This window comes from Eurosta solidaginis, chromosome 3 (genome assembly GCF_040869045.1).
Source record: "Eurosta solidaginis isolate ZX-2024a chromosome 3, ASM4086904v1, whole genome shotgun sequence".
Classification (NCBI taxonomy): domain Eukaryota; kingdom Metazoa; phylum Arthropoda; class Insecta; order Diptera; family Tephritidae; genus Eurosta; species Eurosta solidaginis.
The window spans coordinates 99,306,539-99,334,414 of NC_090321.1; the positions used below are offsets into that span (position 1 = coordinate 99,306,539).

At 38.7% G+C, this 27,876-nt stretch overlaps 1 pseudogene; it reads left to right on the forward strand.

The window, feature by feature from the left end:
* Window positions 1–618: 618 nt before the first annotated feature.
* LOC137244198 (exportin-5-like) overlaps window positions 619–27,876 on the forward strand; it is a 182,243-nt pseudogene continuing 154,985 nt past the window's right edge.

Here is a 27,876-nt window from a genome sequence, read left to right on the forward strand (position 1 = left end):
TTCCACCATTCAACATTATTTTTGACGTGTATTGTCGATAATGTTGAGATTCGTGGAATTAAGTATCTTAAATCTCGACCAAATGAATGATTGGTCGATATATGTAATACGCGACATATGTGGCGTGTTGTGCTCGATATGTCGTGTGGGATGTAATGCGTGACGTGTAGTGCGTGACGTGTAGTGCGGCGTGTAGTGCATGACGTGTAGTGCGGCATGTAGTACGTGCCGTGTAGTGTGCGAGATGATTGCGCATGAGGCCTAATGTCGGTGTTGCCGTGCATTGACTGTCAAAAGAAAAGTGTAGACATTTGACATTTGTTAAATTTTTTTTTTTTTTCATTTCCTGAATAAAAAAAAATCATTGATTTAAAACACGCGGTGTGGAGTATGGATACTAAACTGCGTAATCTTACTCTTTATTAATTAATTTTTTCTCTTTTATTTCCAGGTATACATTAATATGTCCCCTTATGTATTTATAAGTTTCGCATTTATTGATAGTTTCCATGTGCGGTAGCGTCACGAAATCCTGTTACATGTAATTCAATTAAACGTTGAAAAAAATCAAATATATCATTCATATTATTGGTGAGCGCTTGATACATATTTTTGTTCGTTGGTTTGATTCAATCGTTTGAAGGAGCGCAACATCTTCAACGAGACGCAAAAAAAAAAAAAAAAAAAAAAAGTAGCACCAACTCTGTTTGCGGTTCACCCTTTGTGCAAGCATCAGAATGTTCTGCTAATAGTGTAGTCCATTGTTGTGGCCATGTATTAGATGCTTTGAATGTAGTGTTGGGTATTATTAAGCATTGCACTTGGCCTGATGATCCGGATCGCGCTTCACGAAGAGGCTTTGTTGTTGGTTTTACCGAGCATTGTAATCCCATTTGTCGCAATGCAGCCACACCACATGTCATTCCATTGCTGCCATATATTCTTGCGCTAATGCGAATACTCAACGAGCTCTATCGTCCACAAGCGTTGTCGTTGCTTTCAGAGGATTTTCGCAATGTCTACGCCATGATGGATCATGAGAAGAAAACTTTATTGGGCGTATTTACTCCACCTGCTGATCCATTAGATCCCAGCGTGAAAAAGTTGTCAACTACCGTTGAACGTATGCAGCAATTTATGTCACTACTCTACGATAGTTGTTACCACATGATGGGTTCGGCTGGTCCGTGATCTTTATCAGTTGCAGGGCATCGCCGATGCGCTAATCAATAGCATTTCATGTGCTATCATTTGATACAACGCTGGACATACATTTCGTCCCTTTACGAATCGGGTCAATTGAATGAAGAAACAAATGACACACAGGAAGTGCTGGAGGATATGTTGAATCGTTCGTTTACACGCGAATATTTGGATGTACTAAAAGTTGCACTTGTTGGAGCTGGTGCGGACAATGTGCCAGCGGTGATAAATGTAGCCGATGTTGCTATGGAACCGGAGGAACATTCCATGGATGGCGCAGCGCATACACGCGCTTCACAATCAGCTCTCCTGTCAGATATAATTAGCGATTTGGGTGTTAAGTTGTTGCGAAACGATGCGACAAGCAATTACATACTCATGACGTTAATGGCCGCACTCTCTTGGCAGGATAGCGCATGTAGCATGAAGGCGGTGAATGTTTTGGCGCCCGTAATGCGTTTTTTGGCCTCGAGCGATATACAATTAATGGATCAAAATAAAGCCACCACTGCATTCCATGCAGTATTGCAAGGTTTACAAGTGCTTGGTATGCATGAGGCCAATCAAGCGGGTCTAATAACGCTTGGTGTGCAATTCTATGAGTTACTACGTCCTAAACTTCCAGTTCTAAGCGATTTACTACGTAATATACCGAATGTAAATGCAGCGGATGTGCAAAAATTTGATGAGAAAGTAAGCGGGGCGCCATTGAAGGGTAATAAGATTGATAAGATAAAGAAAGATGTATTCAAAAAGATGACGGCACGCTTGGTAGGGCGCAGCGTCAATGAGATGTTCAGTCGTCAAATAGAAATACTTAATTTGCCGCCAATGCCAGCACATGCACACAAACCGGATGTCGACATCGTTGATATAACCCAAAATGCGGGTCTAACACAGCTATTTAGTGGTGCGGAAAAGTGACCAGCGGTTGCTGAACAAGGAGTGCATGCAGAGGTTGACGAAACTTAAATTTGAGACATTTAAATGTGGGCTTAAAACTATGCCGCTGGTACAGCGCTACAAGAGTTTTTGTTTTCAGAATTTTTATTGGATTTAGCGATATATAATATAGAACGGAGAAAAATTGAGCAGCATTGAAAAACAATTAGCGCGCCGCGAAGGCTTACGCCGTGGTTGGCTCACCTATATTAATAATGCAAATGTTACCCTCCTTTACATTGGCTAAATTCATATTGAGTAATATCGCTGTAATGGCTGTTAGTTATGCGGCAAGTGTGATTACCATAGCTGGTGCCCTTTTCTTGGCCAGCCAAATACCTGGCACTGTATTACATCGTAAAGCTATTGTAACAGTTATACGAGGCGATAATGTTACTACTGTGTTGCAAGCAACAACACCTGTTGTAGCTTATGATGCTACACCATAGAACACACAACCACGTTTAAGGCGCACAAATAAGACCGACCTTGCACCGATAACAACTGTGACTGTAACCGAAGGAAGTGCTCTAAATGATACATGTACAGCATTGAATATCGAAGCAGAACTTTTGAAGTTAGAGTGTCAATATAGAGAAGAGGCATTGCTTTTTGATTTGATTGCAAACTGAGAGTGCTACACGCTTAACTTTGCCTGATTTTTATGTAGAAAAGTTTGTTAATTGACTTAAACCATTGCAGGAACTAGAGCCGGCCATGCCGAAAGAAAATTTACCAGCAGCACAAGAAAATTAATAATATGAACGTGAATTTAGCAGTGCTTGGGAAAACTAGAGCCTGGTAAATTTAACGATATCCATGCCCTGGCAATTGTTAGGCGATACTTCACAACAATCTTTTGTGCGTTTGCCATCGATGTGGCCTAAATTTATCTAGCACATGCGAATATGTGTACCTTATACAACTGCAACGCACAATGACTACATGGGAGATATACTTAAAAATATCTTAGTTGCGTTTGCTTTTTAATTGTATACTGCATATTTATGCACACGTACCCGATAAAATGTCGCTGTATGCTTTACGTGACAAAGGTGGATACCAAATCGTTGGAAGTTTCGCCTGGTGTTACAATTATATTAACTTACATGGCTGTAAAATCAGAGTAAATGGATTGTCTTTACAAAGGATGGCTTAAAGATATTGTATGATCGTTGTTTTATGCATAAAGCAACGATTATTTAGGGTTAAATTAAGAAATTTCAAACATTGAAAAAACTCCCTGGTCGAATACGAGTGCTCACAGAATAAAAAGTAGTTTTTATTGGTGAAGCCAAACTTTTATTAAAACAATAAAATTGATACTGCAGTCTATACGGCATAGTCTGTTACGGCGATTGTGTATCCCCGAAGTACAGAAAGGTACTGACTTGAGTTCTTCACACAGTCCTATTGTAAGCCATTCAGCTAAAGCACGCTTTCTATAAGTGTGTCGAACCTAAGAAGCGTCACGAAATTGAATTGATTGGATCAATGTGAGCAAAGCTGCCAGCAGCCAACCATCAGGTAAGGCTTTGAAGACAATTAAGATATTTGTGATGTTTTACAATTAAATTTTGTTAAAGGTACTTTGTCAATTTCCATGTCAATGCCGGCTAACAGGAGTGTGGTCAATTTTCCAAAAAACGACCAAAGACAATTACAGCTAAGGAAGGGAAGTACTACACCTTTGAGTTGGGTGAACTTTTGAAATGCGGTGCCCATTTCTGTACTAGATCGGTGAGTGTTTTATTAATGTATGTATATGTAACAGAAAATTGAAAACCCTCAAACCATGAAAAAAAGGATGTTGACCTTGGATATTAGTTTCTCCTCTAAATAAAGGAAACCGCATGCGATTTATGCACCATTAATTGGATATTTTTTTTGAAGTGGAAGATACAAAGCCACTTGCTTCATTACGCGAACCTCTCTCAGCAACCCCAAAAAATTATTACACTTTTACAAAAAATAGTTAAAATGGATAGCAGCCGTTTCCTTCGTAACCACTAGGGCAATCAAAATAAAATGTGTGTACAACTACTCATAGATGTTGTACCTAATCAAGTAAAGCCATATTATCTTTTACTGCAAATGCAGCGGAACTTAGATGTTTATGATTTATGGTGTTTTTCTATTTTTCGTAAATTATTGCAAATAATTAATTTTTGATTGTCATTTGTTACATTGACAATAAAATCCGACCATCAAACACAAAAGAAAACCAGAAATTTCACGTCACGTACTACGCTTTCTAGGCAATACAGCACAATCTAACATTGAAGATTGGCATAACCTAAGATTCCTCACCAGTTGATTGCAATTTTATTATTGGTGAAGGAGTAAATGCCAAACCTGTTGGAGGTCATAAATTTATACCCTCCAGCACTTCCACTGTTTTTGAAAGTATGTTCAGCGGTAATTATAAAAAGGCAGATGCTAGTGTCAACATACCACTGCCTTTTTGCAATTAATTTGGGTTGTACCCAGTAAACGTTCGAAATATGAATCACAAGTGATTATTTAAGAATAATCACATTTAAGGTACATTTTCCTCCCGACGACACATTAGTTTCTTACTCGAAAATACCTTTAAATTTGGAAGCTTAGTTCATATGGGATATGATATATGGGGGATTTGATTGCGGATTCTGTGGCAGATAATGAATCTGAGTTAGGGTTCTGTTGGCCTCGTTCTGGGGAACGAGAGCTGGGCTATTGGTTTCTTGGCCTCGTTCGGGGTGAACGAGAGCTGGGTTATTTGTGTGTTGGCATCGTTCGGGGTGAACGAGAGCTGGGTTATTGGATAAAGGAATGTGGACTATTAAAGTTCATTTTCGTTGTCGTTGGGCGGAAGTAGTACCAGTTTCGCGATTGGTCTGGTAATTTGTCCCTTCATTGTATGAACGTCAACAACACGTACACGGTTATCGGAACCTGGGTGTGTTGACGACTCTCCCCATTTTCCACTCGTTCGGTTGTAGATTATCCTCCTTGATGACGACTAGGTCCCCGGGTTTTAAGTTGGATTGTGGATGTTTCCATTTACACCGCTTCTGGATCTCGGTGAGATATTCCGATTTCCATCTTTTGCAAAAGGTCTGATGAAGGGCTTTCATCTTTTGCCATCGGTTTACGATGGAGGCAGGGTCTTCACTACAATCGAGTTCAGGTGGAGCTAAAAGATGCCCACCTACGAGAAAATGGCCTGGAGTAAGCCATCTCCAGGTCGGAAGGGTCGTTGGATGAGGGACTTAGAGGTCTCGAGTTGAGGCAGGCCTCAATTCGACATAAGAGGGTTGTAAACTCTTCGAGAGTATATTTATGATCGGACGCGATCTTTTTAAAGTCGGTCTTAAAACTTTTTACCCCCCCTTTCCCACAAACCTCCCATGTGAGGAGCGCTTGGCGGTATAAAATGCCATTCTATAATGTGATGGCTATATTTAGTCAAAGTTCCGTCCCTTGCTTCACGCAAAAATGCTTTAAACTCGGATCGTAAAGATCGAGAAGCTCCGACAAAGTTAGTACCATTGTCGGAGTAAAAGTTTTCCGGACAGCCTCGTCTGGATACGAATCTGGCGAAGGCAGCTAGGAAGGACCCGGTACTAAGGTCGTTTGTCGCTTCTAGATGGATGGCTTTCGTCGAAAAGCAGACAAACAGGCAAGCATATCCTTTTGAAATTGGACATCCCCTCCCTCGGTAGGATTTTATATCGAATGGTCCCGCGAAATCTACCCCAGTGTTTGTGAAGGCCCTATTAAAGGTGGTGCGCTCTTTCGGAAGGATCCCCATAAGGTGCGTTTGTGTCCACTTCCTGTAAATAGTGCAGATATTACAGTTGTGGATAACCGACCTTATCATGACTTTAACGCGTGGGATCCAGTACTGAGTGTGGATATGACGTAGCATCAGCTGGTTCCCTCCATGCAGGGTGGTCTCATGAGAGGATTGAACTATAAGTCTGGATAACCTGCAAGTGTAAGGAAGGATAATGGGATGACTTTCGTTATGAGACATGTCTTTGGATGCCCCAGTCCGCCCCCAGTTCGAATGATGCCTTCTTCGTCTATATATGGATTCAGGGGTAAAATCTCACTCTTCCCATTTATTAGTTTTCCTGACTTCAAATTTGCGTACTCTTCTTGATAATGTTGCCTCTGGCATATTGTTATCAATCTTCGTGTTGTTTTTTCTATTTCGTCAGGAGCTATCGAATGAGAATCCCTTTTAAAAGAGGCTTTAGTTGTTGGGTGCGTATTCTGGAAAAACCGAAGAATATAGGATATAATCCGCAAAGCTCTTGGTAAATCGGAAAACCTATCCAGAATATCAAAGTTATTTTTGACCGAAGTTGTATGAACTTTCACCCTCTTTTCCTCCATATTCGTATTGTAATCTTCTTCTTGTGTTGGCCAATTTTTGTTGTCTTCTTGTAACCAAGAAGGTCCCTGCCACCACAAAGAATTGTTGATTAGGTCCGAAGCGTAGAGGCCTCTGCTCGCCAAATCTGCAGGATTTGACGCGGAGTCTACGTGCCGCCATACTTTGTCTCCTACTTTATCGATGATTTTAGTTATTCGATGTGCCACGAACGTTGACCACGAACATGGTGGTTTTCGGATCCATGCCAGTACTATAGTCGAATCTCTCCAAAGGGTTACTTTAATGTTTGAAAGTTGCATATTTTCAATGGCCGACTCTATAATTTCTGCAAGTAGAGTTCCAGTCGTGGCAATGATATGGTTTTGACCGGGACTACTCTCGTTTTGGCCATCAACAGGTTGGTGAAGCCTTGATCCTTTGTTTGTACCCTCAGGAAAACAGTGGCGGCATATGCTTTTTCCGAGGCATCGCTGAATCCATGTATTTCGACATTGTCCTTCAATGTGTAGTGAACCCATCGCGGTATGCGTATATCGTTGATCTTTTCGTAGTCCGTCATGAATGATTGCCACCGATGTAGAGTAATTTCAGACACATCTTCATCCTAGCCTGTCCCTTCCAACCAAATATTTTGCATTATTATTTTGGCTACAATTACGACTGGTGCCAGCCAGCCAAGAGGGTCGAAAAGTTTTGCGATCGCAGAAAGTATTGACCTTTTTGTTACGGCGTGGTTATTGTCAAAGGGTTTCACTGTGAAGTAAAAGTAGTCGAAATGGGCTTTCCACCTGATACCGAGTGCTTTTACCATGCTGGTGTCTTCAAACTCAAGAAAATCCTCGCTTAATAGGTGTTGCTTCGGTATACCCTGTAGGATTTTCTTGCAGTTGGACGTCCATTTTCGCAATGGGAAACCTGCCGATTGCAATGCCAATGATATTTCGTCCCTTGCCTTGATTGCAATTTCGATGCTGTGTCCACCGACGAGTACGTCGTCAACGTACATGCAATTTCGCAGGATATCTGCTGCCATTGGATGCGATGTCTCCACGTCATCAGCTAGTTGGTGCAGCGTTCGAATCGCAAGATACGGAGCACAATTAACCCCAAAGGTTACCGTTTTCAATTCATAAATGTTAATTGGGTTTTTGGCGCATTTGCGAAATATGATTCGCTGATATTTTGTTTGGTCTTCATTGACCCATATTTGGCGATACATTTTATCTATGTCGCTGTTAAATACGTATTTGAACAGCCGCCAACGTAGTATAAGAATTGTAAGGTCGGATTGAAGAATCGGACCTGGATATAAGGCATCATTTAGACTTTTGCCATTAGTGGTAGGACAAGATGTATTAAATACGAGTCTGACTTTTGTCGTTGTACTTCCCTCCTTTATAACAGCATGGTGAGGTAGGAAGTAATAGTCATTAGAGTCTGGCGAAATATTGCCTATTTGTTTCATGTGCCCTAAAGTTTCATACTCGGATACAACTCTATTGTATTCCGTTTGAAGGACTGGGTTTTTCGCAAGTCGTGTCTCGTTGCGATAGAATTGAGAACACGCACTTCTTAATGAGGGGCCTAAGTTAAACTCTTTCCTAAAGGGTAAGGAGACTACGTATTTGCCATCGTTGTTCCGAACTGTTGTGGATTTGTATAGCTCCTCGCAGTAAGTATCATCTTTATTGATGCTCCTCTTCTTTGGAATTTCCTCTATCTCCCAGAAAGCCGCCAGTTGTTTGTCTAAAGTGACCTCGTTGAAATATGAAACTAGGGTTTTATTTGTATCAACCGCATCTGTACGGCCTGTCAAAATCCAGCCGAACACCGTTTCCTGTGCTATTAATGTGTTTAGCACATCTTTCACAATGCCGCCTAACATAATTTGGGGGTATATGTCTCCGCCCTGAATTAGATCGACTGGCTCATTGACAAAGAATCGTTTGTCAGCCAGTACTAAGTCAGGGAATGCTTGCCTAGTCATTGCGTTTATTCGGAAAGTTGGAAGGTTCCCTGTCAGTTGTGGTAAAACCAGCATGATCGTATTGATCTCGATTATTGGGTCGGTTGGTGACCGCAGTTGTATGTTGCACGCTTCTTTTACTTGTGCAGACATTGTATTATTGATGCCCGAAACTTGGGCATGCAGGTGTTTGGATGGAAGATTAATTCTGCGCTTTAGTTTCTCGGTAATGAATGAACATTCAGATTCCGAGTCTATTAGGGCTCTCGCCGAATAGTCAACACCATTAAAATGAATATTGACCTGAGCTGTCCCTAGTAATACCCCTTTATTTGTGTTTGCGAAACATGAGTTCACATTATTAATCGGAACATTTTCCCTTTCAGCATTGCGTCGTATTTGTGCTTCCCGTGAGGTAGATGCTCCGATAGTGTCTGAAGTATTTGTTGGTTTTGGCTGATTCGAAATATGAAGCAGCGTATGATGTCTTAAATGACATGTGGCACAGTTCATTTGACTGGTGCACTTTGTTACCGAATGGCCAGCAGAAAGGCAGTTTATACACCCACGGCTGCTCTTAATTTGTTCAAACCGTTTATTGGGTGTTAAACGTAAGAACTTTTCACACTTTGAAATTCGATGTGCAGGACTTTTGCACATCTTACACGTAGGTTTGGCTACACTTGCACTTGCCTGATAGGACCCTAATTTTTTAGCCGATGTATCTGTTGTCGAACGAGATTATTGTGGCTTTGAGGTTTTGGAAACTGTATCCTCTCTCAGATCAGTCACGGTTTCTAGGGTTTGGAAACGATTGGATAACAATCTATCCATATCTGCCCATTTTGAAATTTCCGTTTTGTCTTCAATTGTTTGTTCCCAGAGTGCCAGTGTGGTTTCTGGCAGTTTTGTGGAACATAGATATGTTATAATTGCATCCCAGTTTGATATGTCTATGTGATGACACTGGAGCGCCGAGATGCAATTATTTATTTCACGTTGCAGTTTCTTTATAGAGCTACCGCATTCACTCTCAACTGCTTTCAAACTAAAAAGAATTTTTAATTGGGCGTTTACTAAGATACGTTTATTTTCGTATCTGTCACAAAGATTTTTCCACGCTGTTTCGAAACCGTCTTTCGTTAAAGGACATCGCCCAACTATCTCTTTGGCCTCACCTTGAGTCTTTTGGTTTAAATAATATAATTTTTCTACTGCTTCTAGGTTTTTGTTACGTATATATATAGCAGTGAACATGTCTCTAAATGAAGGCCAAGAAAGTTAATCTCCCTTGAAAACGTCCGTATCACACGGTGGTTTCTCAAGTTTTTCCGAGAGTTCAGCCATCGCTGCCTGGCACTTGAGAAAGCTGAAGTATGCAATTTTGTGATTCTTTTTGATAGCCGACAGCTCTTTTGCCTCCAGTTCTGAGGAGCTCAAGAGTTCCTCATATGTCTGCTTCGCCTTCTCCCATAGCGATTTCAACTCCTCCTTTTGGACTAAGAGGGTGTGTTTTGTATGGTCTGAAGGAGACATATCATGATAGTCATTTTCAAACTCAGTCACTGCCTCTGCTTGGCGTATATAGGTATCCATTATATTAAATGAAAATTTATTTAAATATTAATTAATTAATTGCCTTTGCAGAGAGTCCTGATTGAAAATGAACTGGAATGAAGCAATGTATTCGAGAGAGATTTCTCGGTGAAGTGGCCTCGAAGCTTGCAAGAAAGCTAGTAGTTTGAGGGAATGTCCAATAGCGTGGTGGCAACGGCGCACACCCACGTAATTGTTAAAAGAAAGTGCTAATGCAGCTGTATTAACGAATTGTGTAAGCCAATAAGTAATGGGTAGTGACAAACTGGTGTTAGTGAAAAAATAAAAAAAATGTATGAACGGTCGTTATGGACTTTTTGGTAATTTAACCAAGGACTGTGATCTTTTGTATCACAAAAAATTATATCAGTCAAAACTGATTTGTATATTGCCGCAAGTGAGAATAATAAATTTTTCAATTTTTTGTTTTAAAAATTGTATGAGAACTAAGCCTATTGGCCACCCAAACAACAACAACAATATGTGTGGTTTAAAAATAAGTGCACTTTGCACTGAAACAACAAAATAAATTGCAGTATTGCCTGTGTAAATAAGTGCAAGTGATTTGTATGTGGAAAAAAAAATTTTTTTGTTTAATTAAATGTGCGCCTAAATTAAATTTACAGGTTTCTTAATAAGTAACCTTAACAAATCGAATTTTTGTGCTGTGGATTAAATGAATTTTTTCAGATAAATCCTGCAAAGGTAAAAATATAAAAGTGGCGCACATCGGTGTTTGAGGTTATGTTAACCTTTTAGAGCAGTGTTGTGCTACCTTGAGCTGTGTCCGGAAAATCTTACCGCTGGTGGGGGATTGTTCCGGATAGTCACAAGGCGTGTTGCACAAACTTTAAATAACTGCGTTAAGTGCCTTTGTCTATTTTTGCACAAAGTAAGTATTCTCACTTCACGAAAAAAAATCACTTGCACTATTTGATATAAAGAATCACTTTGTAATTTGTTATTTTTATTTTGTGAAATTTTATTAAATGTGAAATTAAAAGAAAACCCTACCTAGCACGGAATATTTTTAAACCACGTACCTTTCAATAAATTGTTGATTCCGACTAATAGATGATTGATTTTTGTGGATTGTCGGAGTTGTTGCTGTTGGTGTTGTGTCTTCCTCGAATCTGTTTGTATCACCGAAATTGTAGTTAGTTATCACTTTTTTGTGTGCCAATTGCTGATGATTATTATCACGATTGTAAATAACTGCTTCCTTGATTTAGTGCGAAATTTGAATGGTGCTTCTGATTAATGGCCTAGGGAGTGGAGTGGACTGTAAATATGTGACTGGTTCTCTTTACCGGCGTGGTAAGGACCATGGACAAATGCGTGGTGGCAACGGCGCGCACCCACGTATTTGTTAAAGATTAGTTAGGCGAAAAAAAGGGGGAGAAAAATAAAAACACCAAAAAGGTTTCGTATTAATAAAAGTAATTCACAGTGTTTTTTTTATTCAATGTGTATAAATACAACAAGTGTTAAGGAAAATGTTAACAAATGTTGTGAAAAGTTTAAAAATATTAAATATATTTTTGGAAATTGTTAAATATGTTTTTTTGGAAATTGGCAACTTACGTGAGCGTGTGATTACGTGTTCCTTTGCTGGCTGCTGGATTAAAAGAGGACGAGACTCTTTTCCACATGAGTCGATGAACCCACGATACAGCTCCTTCGTTGGGTTTCCCGGCAACAAAGTTGCTGTACCGCGGGCTCACAGCGGTAAACATCTAAGATACATACGTACCACCACGCACACATGCCTGTGTGTATAGTGATCACAAGAATATGCGGGTGGTAGTAACGAAGAAAAATAAACAAAGAAAGTTATGTTACGAGGGGGGGGGAGGGGGGGAGATATATTTAGGCCTGTGGCCTAAACAAATAGTATTTCACATTGGCTTTTTCAAGATATCCGCAAACTCTTTTTATAGTCTTCGAGATTTGTTAAGTAAATCGATATTTTATTTTGGTTGTGTTCTTTTATTTTAAAATTGTTTATCTTTAAACCATCTTTGATCAGCTCAATTATTTGTTTTGATTCTACATCAAAAGTATTAATAGGTGGAATGTTTTTAATATTGCTTTTGTTTTTTAAATTTGTAATTGTTTTTGCTTCATTTTTGTTATTTACACTTGCAGGTGCAGCTTCGGCTGCTGCTGCGCTAGTTGATGTGTCTCACTATTTCCGCCGGTTTTAAAACACTATTGCCACTTTTGAAACAATGATTACGATATTAAATAATTAAATTTTCTATTTTTGCACAAGGCAACGAGAAGAACTATATCCGAATATGTGTTGTTTGCTACGTAGTCACGATCAAACCTCGTAAACCAATGAATGTAAACAATAATCAAGCGAACAGCTTTAGCAAATCGCCAAAAAAAGGCAATTCTTTCAGAACTGCAAACAACAAATAAAAATGAACTTTGTGTTAAATATAAATGTTCACGATCTACTATTAACCGATTAATTCGCGAAAAAGACAGTTTTGCCGCAAAATGTAGTTCGGGAAATATAAGTAGGAAGCGGAATAGGTGCAGCAATTCAAGCGAGGTTGATAGAGCAGTAATAATTTGGTTTAACAAAATGCGTGCGTCCGGCGTTGTCATATCTGGGAATATGGTAAAAGAAAAGGCCACGCAATTATCTATAAAAATGAATAAGGATTTCAATGCCTCCACCGGATGGTTATGGCGCTGGCAAAAACGGAACGAATTTCTGTCAAACACCTTCAAGGAGAAAGTGCATCGGCGAACGTTGAAGGTCCAAATGATTTTTTAAATTTGCTTCCTGACTTGATAAAAAATTACATGACTAGAGACATATTCAACTATGTTGTTCAATGCACTGCCAAACTCAACTTTAAAAGTAATGATCGACCGAAAGGATACAAATCAAGTAAAGAGCGGTTGACGGTTTGCTTCTTATGCAATGCATCTGGAGACTACAAGAAAGCTGTCGTTATTGGTAAACCCAAAAATCCACGATTTTTTAAAAATGTAACTTTACCAGTTCAATACTTTTCGCAAAATAAAGCGTGGATGACTCAAGATATGTGGACATCGATACTGACATCTTTTGACAAAGAAATGACACTTCAGAAAAGAAAGGTTATTTTATTCGTCGACAATGCCGCGCCTCACAAGTTAGTGCCTTTACAAAATGTAGACATCCATTACCTTCCAACTAATACGACACCAATTTTACAACCGCTCGATCAAGGCATTATCCAAGCATTCAAAGCTTATTATCGTCAAATCATTATAAGAAAGCAGATACTTTCTTTGGAGAGTGGAAGAAACATTGAAGAGTTTAGGAAATCGATTAACTTGCTGACAGCAATTCAAATGATACATAGTTCTTGGTGGTTGGTTAAGCCCGAAACCATAGCTAACACGTTCAAAAATGTATGACCATCCTTATTTTTTTACACGATATTTATTTTTATTTATACAAAGTGCAAATTTTTCAACGAAATTTCCGATATAGTGGAGGACGACGACGAACTGGATGAGGAAAACGTAATAGTATTTGAAAATGATGAGCTACAACAAAAAGAGTTCAGAAATTTCGTTAGGATTGATAACAACCTTGCCTGCTACGGAGAAAATAACAGAATAATAGAAGAATCGTCCCATGATGAACATTCTAATAGTGTTGCATATAGTATTCCAAGCCGTAAGGAAGTCATTGATTCCATTGACACTATCCGTAGGGCACTTATGCCTACAAATAAATTTATGCTCGAGATCGATAAAATTGAGCAATACTATTTCGAACTCGCTAAATTGAACATTCAGTCAAAAATTACAGACTTTTTAAAAATAATTAACGAGTTCGTACACACATCATATGCAGTACTTATATGTAAGTACTAGAGGTTTACGCCGATAACTTTATCGGCGGCGGCGGCGTAGGCCCTGTTATATACCGGCGGCGGCGGCGTGGGCGGCGCGCCGGCATACGCCGGTATCCTTACTTTAAAAAGCTTGATTTTTCTGTTTAAAAAAATAATATTTATCAAAGGGTTTGTTTGTATGTATTTAAGGAAATCTTCGTCTTGGCCATTTCGAAAAGATCCGATGTTTTTGCCTTAAAATCTCGCAGATCGTTCAAAAATTTTCAGGAGTAGGTCCTCGCGTGGATTGTCCCTCGTTCACTTACTCCAGAGAGGCTTCGAACCTAACCCCGGTCTTTGGAGTTGGTACTGCTGCGTTTGCTAAAAAGAAATAGAAATACATTAAATTGTCACACTTTTGTCTGTATATCTCGTGCAAAGCGTAGTTTCACTTGGGGTTAACACCTAACAATCGTTACGAACACAATTTCTTTAAATCATTTGTGGCTCCGTGCCGGTCAATGAAATCGTAAATTTTTTGCTTTCACACAGAAGTAACTGATCGATTAGTATGAAGGATGAGACAGACAATCATGGCGGAACGATACAAGGTGGGAGCATGGTGACATACCTACAAACAAACAAAATTCCATGTACTTGTAAATTCGATGGACAAATGTCAAAATCGTACTGCGCCGGTAGTTGATGTATCAAATCAAATAAAAAAGGTTATAATCAGCTGTTCGATGCGGCCACCTTGTATCGGTCCGCCATGCAGACAATGACATTTGCTTTGACAAATGACATTTTTAAGCACTGAACACACATAAAAATAAGAAACGGAAGCGGAACGCTGGCAACAGAGTTGCATTGTGCTTTTGACTTCATTATGCATTCGATTAGCTACTAATGAAATAATAATAGATTCGAATTTTGTAGGGAAGATTGAGCTCAATAAGCGTCTTAATGTAGAAAACTGCCTTTATTATTCAATAAGCCGTCTGTGTGAAAACAGTATTAAACGCGTAGAAAATATAGTAACGCGCTGGACGCCGCCGCCGCCGCGCCCTTATTTTTTACATTCGGCGGCGGCATGTGAAAAACGACAAAAGTCGGAAGCGGCGGCGGCGGATATCTCTAGTAAGTACATATATACATATGCATGTAAACTCCAATGAATGATACAAAATTCAGTGTAACTGTTAATGTATTGATCTCTGTACATTTAGAATATTTGTTTTAAATAAATGAATTCGCAGTTGTTCTTTTTTAAATTGGTTGTGTTAGAGGCACTGGTATTTGGGGATTTCAATATAAGCACAGTTGGTGCTTATCCGTGCAAAAATTGCGAGTACTCGATGCATGCATGTATGGAGTACTCGCTATGGACCAACCGAGTGCTCCAAAATTAGCCACAATTCATAAAAACAATATGGTCCAATTAACATTGCGATGTCCTAGGACTGGACCATATACTCCAGCTCCGCATTACATCAGAGTAATCCATGGAGTACCCACAGTCCAATAAACATCGTGCAGTGATTGTAATCGTTAAAAACGAGCAATTATCGGCTTACAATATGTTCGTGTAGAAACATGAGTTGGTCCATTGCTGCATTACAGTGGAGTATAATGGTAAATACTCCAGTGGACCACATGATCCAACGATTTTTGCAGGGAGATCTTCAACAACAAAGCAACGTCGTGTATCAAATAGAGTGCAAAGGAAACGATGAAGAAAAATGCAACAAAGCGTATATTGGGACGACCAAACGAGCATTATGTACGTTAACACATAATAAATTCACTTACCTTTTTGGCTACATTTTTGCCTACCTTACAAAAAGCTTTTTAATTCTTTTGTGGTTCCCACAGTAAATGAAATTCCAATTAATTTTGAATTGATAATAAACCTTCTTAATATTTTGCACTTTCTGTTTTGCAATCAATAAATAAAAATTCTCATTAAGCAAAAGTAACTAAATTTTGCTTCACAAGCGATGTTGAGCTAATTCAAAGAATTAGCACAACAAGCCACTGCACGCGCATCCGCTACAAAGCTGTTGCTTGCGCTAAAGTGCGGACTTAGCGTCTAGCACACCTCAGCTTAAGCTATAACCAATACTTGCATGTCTTTGTTATTTTTGTTGTCAACGCGGTAGCGAATTATTTGATTTAATATAACAATTTTACAAAATAAGTCTTCAGTCTGCATCTTATCGTGTCCGGGTCTGGTTTAAAAATAACAAACAATATAATTTGTACGCGACTATCTGAACATGAAACCGATTTACGGAACCAAAAACAAAGCACAGCATTAGCGCAGCATGCAATAACAAACAATCACAGAGCTGACTTTGCAGGCGCGAAAGTTTTAGAAATGAGAGAAAGAAAACGATGCACTTTAGAGAGCCTACAAATCAAGGCGAATCCATACCAGGTGGTGGCAAAGCGAATTCAACAAATTCGCCATGCAGAAGAATGTCAAGTCAAAAGAAAATTTTCATTGATTGCGATTAACTGACAACTTGTAGTACAAGGCGCTGTATGAAAAATTATCAAGAAGAAGCAATCAGCTGTTGGGATAACACCACCTGGTACTGAATTCGCCTTGCTACGAATACTGCAAAATAGAGAAAAGAAAATAAAAAAAAAAATAAAAATTTTCTAGTACTCCATGCATGCGTGTATGAAGTACTCGCTATGGACCAACCGATTGCTCCAAAATTAGCCACAATTCATACAAACAATATGGTCCAATTAACATTGCGGTGTCCTAGGACTGGACCATATACTATAGCTCCGCATTACATCAGAGTAATCCATGGAGTACCCACAGTCCAATAAACATCGTGTAGTGATTACAATCGTTAAAAACGGGCAATGATCGGCTTACAATGTGTTCGTGTAGAAACATGAATTGGTCCAATGCTGCATTACAGTGGAGTATAATGGTAAGTACTCCAGTGGACCACATAGTCCAACGATTTTTGCAGGGTAAGAGCAATCCATGGAGTACCCACAGTCCAATAAACATCGCGCAGTGATTGCAATCGTTAAAAATGAGCAACGATCGGCTTACAATATCCCTGCAAAAATCGTTGGATCATGTGGTCCACTGGAGTACTTACCATTATACTCCACTGTAATGCAGCAATGGACCAACTCATGTTTCTACACGAACATATTGTAAGCCAATCATTGCTCGGTTTTAACAATTGCAATCACTGCATGATGATTATTGTACTGTGGGTACTCCATGGATTACTCTGATGTAATGCGGAGCTGGAGTATATGGTCCAGTCCTAGGACATCGCAATGTTAATTGGACCATATTGTTTGTATGAATTGTGGCTAATTTTGGAACACTCCATGCATTCATGGAGTACTCGCAATTTTTGCAGGACTATAGCAGACATCGGCGTTTCGTAGATCACTTGGTCAGACAAACAAGTTACGCCCTTCACACAGACATGTTGCGCTCTTTGCTTACCAAATGATTTAAGCTGGAGACATTGGTGCTTTATCGGTAACCGTATCGGTAACCTTTTAACAGCTGATTCGACCAACCTTATGAGAATCAATGCAATCGATTATTGGTGCCGCTAAGGTCGTAACCGTATCGTAGCCAATCAACTGGGTTTTGGTTTACCGTCGTAACGATAAACAGCTGATTACGTTAGGGATACGGATACAGCGATACGACATACGGCACCAATGACTCCGGCTTTAGTCGTCGCTGAACAAGTGGCGTAGCAACATCGTGTGTAATTATCGCATGTTTGCGCAGCGAATGTTAAAAATATGCATGAATGTACGTATAATTTTTTTGGTTAGCATAGAAAATTGTTCGCTTTGCATATTGCGCATCAAAAAAATAGAAGTCTTTGTTAGTTGCTGTCTAACAAGTGACTGATATTAAAAAGCAATTGGTTCGCGCATAGCGGAACGATACAGGTGGCAGCATGGTGACATACCTACAAACATAAATAAAAATTCCATGTACTTTGTTTTTGTAAATTCGATGGACAAATGTCAAAATCGTACTGCGCAGGAAGTTGATGTATCAAATCAAATAAAAAAAGTTTGTAATCAGCTGTTCCATGCTGCCACCTTGTATCGTTGCGCCATGGGTTCGCGTGATCAATGCGCTCTCACTTACCTATACACTGGCATTTACAAATCTGCCTACGCCCTGCAAAAATCGCGAGTACTCCATGCATGCATGTATGGAGTACTCGCTATGGATCAAGCGAGTGCTCCAAAATTAACCACAATTCATACAAAAAATATGGTCCAATTAACATTGCGATGTCCTAGGACCGGACCATATACTCCAGCTCCGCATTACATCAGAGTAATCCATGGAGTACCCACAGTCCAATAAACATCGTGTAGTGATTACAATCGTTAAAAACGAGCAATGATCGCTTACAAAATGTTCGTGTAGAAACATGAGTTGGTCCATTGCTGCATTACAGTGGAGTATAAGGGTAAGTACTCCAGTGGACCACATGATCCAACGATTTTTGCAGGGATTGCGATGTCCTAGGACCGGACCATATACTCCAGCTTCGCATTACATCAGAGTAATCCATGGAGTACCCACAGTCCAATAAACATCGTGTAGTGATTACAATCGTTAAAAACGAGCAATGATCGGCTTACAATATGTTCGTGTAGAAACATGAGTTGGTCCATTGCTGCATTACAGTGGAGTATAATGGTAAGTACTCCAGTAGACCACATGATCCAACGATTTTTGTAGGGCGCTTGCTGTGGAGGACGTTTGCTTAGGAGAGAGCGAGCCTGGCCCAAAGCGTTGCGGAGCGGTCAATACCAGCTTCAGCGCCAAATACACTGCCCTGCAAAAATCGCGAGTACTCCATGCATGCATGTATGGAGTACTCGCTATGGACCATCCGAGTACTCCAAAATTAACCACAATTCATACAAAAAATATGGTTCAATTACCATTGCGATGTCCTTGGACTGGACCATATACTCCAGCTCCGCATTACATCAGAGTAATCCATGGAGTACCCACAGTCCAATAAACATCGTGTAGTGATTACAATCGTTAAAAACGAGCAATGATCGGCTTACAATATGTTCGTGTAGAAACATGAGTTGGTCCAATGCTGCATTACAGTAGAGTATAATGGTAAGTACTCCAGTGGACCACATGGTCCAACGATTTTTGCAGGGTACACGAACATTCCGCAATCTTGTTCGCAGCTTTGGCCATACACCATACGAACTTTTGGCCGAACATTAGTTCTCTTTCAGACACTGATGACATGATATGAAACTTCTCGCTCTCTGAGAGCGCATGGAAATGTGCATTTTTTATAACATTGACCATAGATGCCATCATCCTCAAAATCAAATTTGGGCATTTGGGAATAACTTTGGGGTATTTTACATGGTAAAGGTTTAATTTATGATTTTCACCGAAAACTTACTCAAGATTGTCAAATGGGATATCAAAAAACTCGAATTTTTTCAGGATCACAAATACAAAAAAAAGCTTATTTTACCCTTTAAAATTTTTCCGTGACAACACGTGAAATTTAATTTTTTGATAGCTAAGATAAAATGTACTTATCTCTTTTCGTGCGTTAATATAACAGCTCATTTAATTTTGTTATTTCTTGTACCTTTTTTACAAATTTTTGATCCGCTTATGTAGTTGAATACACTTGAAATGAAAAATAATGAAAACGCGCCGATTTTCTTGGAATTTTTTTTGCGCGGTTTACGCAACTCTGATCTTCAAGACCCATTCTTGGAAACGAATGAAGTTTGTTTACAATCGAATGAACCAATGTTTACAATTGAATGAACTTTAAGACCCATTCCTGGAAACGAATTGAGAGAGAATGAATGTTTCGTATCATGTCATCATTGCTTTCAGACAGCGATGAATACGGACAACAATTGTGCTGCAGCAATATTGCTCGCTGTGGCAATTAAGCGTAAAAAAAGAGAGAAGATCGCAAAAAAAGAATTTGGTGCAAAGAATGGTTTAAAAAACGAGCAGTTCTTGGACAAAGTGAGCTTATTAAAGAACTGGAATTCACGTCACAAAATGATTTTAAAAATTACGTTCGTATGAGCAAGGCAACATTTTATTGTATTGCGCCCTCAAACTACTTATTTTTTTTATAACTGTATCCTTTGTGGCATCAGGATCTACTTCTTTTAATTTTTCGATTAAAGTCGCATAATCATTATTCTTTTTAATTCTATTACAATAATCGTTGCTTTTTACTTGCCACAATGATGGCAAAGATTTATACATTTCAATAAATTCACTCAGAAATTTTTTTTGTCCATTTTACTTTTCCGCGCACGTCTGTTCCGTTCAGAAATTACTACGATTATGAGCTATTGCGCCATACACGCACGAACAGTTCGCGCAAATGTTCGCCAAAAATTAAAATATTTTGATTTTTGGCGAACATTTGCGCGAACTAGCAAACACCACCATACACGACAGAAAAGGTCGCAGAAACATGACATAACGGGAATATTCGCGGAAATGTTCGTGTTGTGTATTTGGCGCTTTACTCACAATTCTCAGTCGAGGACGTTCTCCTATGAACCGCACTGGCTTGCAATGGTCAAAACCGATATGCCTTCCAGAACCCTCCAATAGTAGCTCCGGTCGCACCACAACCACTGATGACCTGATACGAGACACTCATTCTCTCTCAATTCGTTTCCAGGAATGGGTCTTGAAGTTCATTAGATTGTAAACAATGGTTCATTCGATTGTAAACAAAAGTTCATTCGTTTCCAAGAATGGGTCTTGAACATCAGATGGCTATAGAGTTGCCTAAACTAAGTCAAAAAAACACCAAGAAATCCGTTCGGTTTCATTATTTTCAAATAAATCGGCAAGTAAGCTGATAAAAACTTATTAAAATTTATAAAAAAAGGCAAGGTTTTGTAGAAATATTTTGTGGTAGATAAGTGAAAAATATGAAATAATATATTTCGATTGCGTTGCTTTGTTTTGTTGCTCTGGCACCGCCATAAGATAATAATAAATGGCTAGCCCCTTTTTTCACTTTGATGCGACCAATGAACTTGAAAATGTGAATTTTTTTGATATTGGCCATATCAAAATCAAATTTGGGCATTCCAGAATAACTTTGGGGTATTTTACATGGTAAAGGTTTAATTTATGATTTTCGCCGAAAATTTACTCAAAATTGTAAAATGGAATATCAAAAACTCAAGTTTTTGTCAGGATTACAAATCCGAAGAAAAAATAACTGTTTTTCACCCGTGGAAAATTTATCAGTGATAACACCTTTCATCGAAGGGCTGCACGCGAAGCGGGTTTTGGTAGTAACTTTCGATTGGTGAAAAAGTCGGCTTCTTAGTCTTCGCATTAATGTAAATGGATGCATAAAGGCCATGTTTTTGTGGAGCGTTGCCATATTCCATTTTTGACAGCTGAGATAAATTGTAGGTATACGTATAGGTTAACGCAAAATGTTTAATTAACAGCCTTTTGCGGACGACAACGCAGATACTTCACCAAGTGATCTAATTTCATAATTACTTATACATTTTTTGCGTTTTTTGTTGTATGTGGATATAAATATATGTACATAAACGTTTTGGTCGCATCAAAGTGAAAAAAGGGGCTAGCCGTTCATTATTATCTTATGGCGGTGGCAGAGCAACAAAACAAAGCAACGCAATCGAAATATATTATATCATATTTTTCACTTATCTACCACAAAATATTTCTACAAAACCTTGCCTTTTTTATAAATTTTAATAAGGTTTTATCAGCTTACTTGCCGATTTATTTGAAAATAATGAAACCGAACGGATTTCTTGGTGTTTTTTTTTTTGGCGTATTTTAGGCAACTCTATAGCCATCTGATGTTTAAGACCCATTCTTGGAAACGAATGAACTTTTGTTTACAATCGAATGAACCATTGGTTACAATCGAATGAACTTCAAGACCCATTCCTGGAAACGAATTGAGAGAGAATGAATGTTTCGTATCAGGTCATCGGTGGTCTTCAGTGACCACAACCGCGTGCGGACTGCCTTCTGTCTTGTTGTGTTACCCTTTTCATAGCCAATGCTCTTGATTTTGCTAGCTTACATGCCAACCTAATATAAATGCACGCAAGTCATTTTCTGTCAAAAATGTCTCATGCACATACAACTTTTATGAGAGCAACCCAAATTGAATTTGCTGCGTGAAAACCTAACTCGATTTCCAATTTTTGTTCTGCGTGATATTTAGTTTTGACGTTTGCACACATGCTTTACATTGTCACAACGCATGCTTATTTGGGTTCGGGCAAAAAACGCCGTTTGTTTGCGTGCTCTAAAAAAACGCACTGAGTTCTTATTAGGTTGGCTTGTTAGTTCGTTGCGTTGCCATGGTTACGGTGTTGCTGTGGAGTGTTGCGGCAACTTGTTGCGCTAGTGATGTTTCATAGACGTGTTTGTGTTTCGTGTTGTGTTGGCTATATTGCTGATCGTGTTCTTAGGTAGAGTTTTATTTGTGTTGCGTTTTCTGTGTTACTGATCCTGTATTGTGGGGCGGTGGTTTTGTGTGGGCCAAATTTATGGTTTATATTTGGTCCTCACAATATCAAAATCATCAGTATGGAAAAAAAAAGTGATTGAGCCATGTCCGTCCGACCGTTAACACGATAACTTGAGTAAATATTGATATATCTTCACCGAATTTGGTACGATAGCTTACCTGGACCCAGAATAGATTGGTATTGAAAATGAGCGAAATCCCATGATAACCACGCCCACTTTTTATATATAATTCATTTTGGAAAACACAAAAAACCTGATAATTTAGTAAACAATACACCTAGAATGTTGAAATTTGACATGTGGACTGATATTTAGGCTCTTGACAAAAATTTGGAAGCATTTTTTAAAATGGGCGTGGCACCGCCCACTTGTGATAAAATCAATTTCTTAAATATTATTAATCATATATCAAAAATCGTTAAACCTATCGTAACAAAATTCGGCAGAGGGGTTGCCTTTACTATACGGAATGCTTTGAAGAAAAATTAACGAAATCGGTTAAGGACCACGCCCACTTTTATATAAAAGATTTTTAAAAGGGTCGTGGACGAATAAAATAAGCTACATCTTTGCAAAAAAGAGCTTTATATCAATGGTATTTCATTACTCAAATGGATTTATAAAAATAAATAGAAAAAACTTCAAATTTTAAAAAATGAGCGTGGCACCGCCCATTTTATGACTAAGCAATTTTCTATGTTTCGGGAGCCAAACTCGAAGAAAAATTAACGGATCGTAATAAAATTGGGTACAAAAATTTTCCCTATAGCAGGAAATATTCCTAAAAAAAATGGGCGAGATCGGTTAAAGACCACGCCCCCTTTTATTTAAAATATTTGTAAAAGGGTCGTAGACGAAAATAAGAAGCTATATCTTAGCGAAAAAGAGCTTTGTATCAATAGAATTTTACTTTCTAAATTGAATTATAACATTAAATTGGAAAACACTAAAATTTTTGAAAATGGGTGTGGCACCGCCTCTTTTATGACTAAGCAATTTTCTGTGTTTCGAGAGCCATAACTCGAAGAAATATTAACATATCGTAATGAAATTGCGTACACATATTTTCCTTATACCAGAAAATAATATAATAGCCTTGTTTAATATAATTTGATAATTTTGATTGAGCTTTAGGCCAGATTATTGAATAAAACTTCTTTTTTAGTAGTATTCAAAATATATTTATTTTTCGATATTTCGACTTCAATCTGAAGTCATCATCAAGAATCTACGAAAAGAAAACAATTAACATTTTTAAACATACATTTCCGCAAAAATACGACTTACACATATGGATATGTATGATCGACTGAACAGAAATTATGACAACATAATTTTAGTAAAAACAAAAGAGCGAAAAATATAAATAAAGATAAATCAAAAACTTCCGCGAATATAAACAATTTCATGTACCGCAAGTGTAAACAAAAAACATATGTATACAATAAAAAATGTGTCAACAAAAGTTAAAAATATATATATATATATATGTATGTATGTACGTATTTAATGTATGTTATGCTCTCAGCATTGCTAGAGTTATTGTTCCAGCTTAAGTTTAGTGAGTGTGCTTAACTGACAGCAGCGTGATGTTGTTGTTTTAAGACCAAATTTCTGTAGGTTTGTGCACAATGGTCTACATCTGATTTAAAATTCATTTTTATATCATTAGGGGTGTGCAAAATGTGTAAGGTTTCTAAAATGAAGCGCTTATTATAATGTTTTTCATGTTCCAGAATGGTTACGTTTTCAAAATCTGGATAGTGTCTCGTGTCTTTGCAATGCGCAGCCAATGCTGTCTTGTTTTCTGGATTATTATTTCTCAATTTAATATTCGATTTGTGGGCGGAAAGCCTAGTCTTTATTTTAAGTTTAGTTGTCCCTACATATACTTGTTCGCATACGTGGGACCCGTCGCCGTTGCATGGAATTTTGTACACCACGTTGGATTTCTCATGATTTGGTATTTTGTCCTTTAAATTACTATAAATTGGTCGTAGAGTGTTGTTGTAAGTAAACGCGATTTCATATTTCTCTTTGTCATATAAATTTGAACCCTTGATTCTTTCAGAGACTCCCGGGATATATGTCATTGATTTATAAATTTTATCACCTTTCTCGGGTGTATTATTATTGGCGTTCGCTGTGTGATGTTTGTGAATCAGTTTGTTTATAAGGGACCTGGGAAAAGAATTTTGTTCCAGGGTTTTTCTAATTATGGCTATGTTTTTGTTGTGAAACATCTTATCACTTATGTTAAGAACCCTTCTTATAAAATTTTTCGCTGTGTTCAAAATAGTGTTGGGTGCGTGTTTGGAATTATAATTGATAAGTCTACCCGAAGCTGTTTGTTTTTTATACCAATCAATGTATAACTTATTATTATTTTTAATTATTAATGTGTCAAGGTAGGGAAGTCTGTTGTTTTTCTCCACTTCCATAGTAAATCGTATGGATTTGTAATATGTATTAAGTAGTTTAAGCATGTTTTCCATTTCGCTCGTTTTGACGATGGCATATAAGTCGTCAACGTATTTGGTTAGCAATCGGGGTTTGCTTTTTGATTCCATCTCGAATCTTGTTAGCAGTTCATCTAAAACAATGTCAGCTATCACTGGGGAGGCTGGAGATCCCATTGGCATACCTGATCGTTGTTCGTAAATTTTGTCGTTGTATTTAAAATATCTATTGTCCCTCACGCAAAATTTTAATATGTTCATGAATAATTCTTTTGTTAAACATGTGTGCTCTTTAATGTCAGTCCACCTGGAGGCAATGATGTCGATAGCCGCATCCACGGGAATGCTGGGAAACAAAGAAACCACGTCAAACGACACCAAACTCTCATCATCGTAAATGTATGTGTCTTTAACTTTTTCTTTGAACTCTGTGGAATCTTTGACATTGTATTTCGAAGATTTTGTAATATTTTTAAGTATACGGACTACATATTTACACAAGTTATAGGAAGGGGACCCCATGGATGAGCAAATCGGGCGCAACGGTATGCCATCTTTATGGATTTTTGGTAAACCCTAATCCTAGGAGGATTTGCAACTTTGGAAATTAGGAAATTCTTTTCTTTTTCTTCTATGTGGCCATTTTTAAACATTTTCATTACTAATTCATTGTTTTTGTCCTGTAGCTTTGTTGTGGGATCTCTTTTTAGGACCCTGTAATCAGAAATATTGTTCACAATAATTTGCATTTTCCTCGTATAATCATTTTTCTCCATCGCTACAGTGACATTGCCCTTATCCGCATTGAGTATCAGAATTTGTTTGTTGTTTTTGAGAAACTTTTTTGTAGAGTGTAAAGTCTCGCACATGAATTTGTCAAGAAATGAGTGTGTACTCTTTTTCATGTGTTCTTGTATCAATACCGTGAAATTGTTTCTTTCGATTTCTTGCCTTTCTTTGTTTTGCACGGTTTGGATAATATTTTCTCCGTCGGCTATACATTTGAAAAGGGGGAATTTTTCTTTTTCTAATGGTAAAACATGTTTTGGACCTAGAGATAAAAGCCATTGTGTGTCTTTGGGGATGTCTAAAGATGTTGTGTTGCAAAAATATTGTGGTACCGCCCTAATGTTGTACTTTTCTTTTTCTTTCTCTCTTTAAGTTTTCGTATTTAATAATTTGTGTATTTCTCACTTTTTTGCTAAGATTATTTATTAGGAAATCCTCGCTCTCAAAGAATGCCGTTGAGTGATACGGGTCGAGGTTTAGTGTTATTTCTGCTTTTAGTCTACTTTTATCTTTTTCTTTTTGTCTTCGTAGATCATGCTTTATACGTATAATGAGGTTAAGGAGTTTTATTTGCCCATTCTCTATGTACCTTGACACAACTTTTTTAAACTTACATGGGATTTTATTGTTGTTGATATTGTTGTTGATGGTGTATGTGATGTTCTTGGTTGCATCTATGATGAACTTCAGATTGAAGTCGAAATATCGAAAAATAAATATATTTTGAAAACTACTAAAAAAGAAGTTTTATTCAATAATCTGGCCTAAAGCTCAATCAAAATTATCAAATTAGAAAATAATATAAATACTAGTAAAAATGGAAGGTATCGGTTAACGACCACGGCAACTCATCGCCGTCTGGATCCCGTTATCCAGGGTTGGGTCTTGCACTTGTGCTGTGTGCCACCCACTTCGTTCGCCGTCTACCATCTGTTGATTATTGCTTATATCTGCCCGTTCGGTTCCGGAACCATTTTCACCTGAATTGACAAGTGCCAGCGACTCACATATCGCTACCGTACTTTAGTCTGTCTGATCTTCTTCCGTGACCTGGGCTGCTTGCGATATTGACGCGCGTGGCGTTGCTTTTACTACGGCCAGTTGCCCTGCGTGTTCCTCGGTAGATCTCTCGGCGAAATGTTGGTTCTGGGTTCTACTACACGATGCTGATGATGTCGCGTGGTGTGTTGTTGTGCTCGTCGTCGGCTGTCTCGTTTGTTCCCCGATGGGAACTTCGGTGAAGCCCGCATTCGGGGCTTGGCAAGACGCCTTCGACTTACCACGCTCACGGGGTGAACGTAGTCTTCCTTCTGCTGCCGGACTTGCTTCTTCTTCGACTGTCGCCTGATGGTACGCTTTTATCTCGCTTATATATGCTGTTCTCCTTTTGCCGTTATGCATCTTGTCTAGCTCGACGATCACCTGTGATACGAAGTTCGTTACACGATGAGGCCCACTGTCTCTGGGTGCTTACTTTGCTGTGAAGTTGTCCACTGCCTTGGACAGCTGATGCTCTTTTACTAATACCAAGTCGCTACCGCCGGTTGCCACTGTCTCCTACGTAAGTTATAATGCCTTGCCTGATCCGCTGATGCTGTCTGTTGTCTACGACGTGCCATCTGATACACCTCCTTCATCTTCGCCATCTTTTCACTGAGAGCCACCTTCTCCTCGCCGGTGCCAAATGTGTGCTCATCGTAGAGGGCTTTGGGCATCCTCGGTTCCCTACCCTGTACTACGAATGCTGGACTGTAGCCTGTTGACTCGCATATGCTCGTATTCAGTGCTAGTGTCATCTCTAGCAACAACTCATCCCATGTATTATGCTCCTTTCCAGAGAATTGCGCTATCATCCTCTTGATGTTACGATTCGCTCTCTCCGTCGGGTTCTTTTGCGGTGTGTACATTGCCGTTAGCTGGTACTTTGTGCCAGCCTCTTGTAAAAATTTCTTAAAATGGCTGCTCGTGAACTGTGCTCCATTGTCTGTGATTAGGATTTTTGGCGCCAAATCGGGCCAAAATCCTCTCCCTCATACCTCTGATCACATTCTCCGTCGTCGCCTTCCGTATTGCTATGATCTCTACCCATTTCGAGA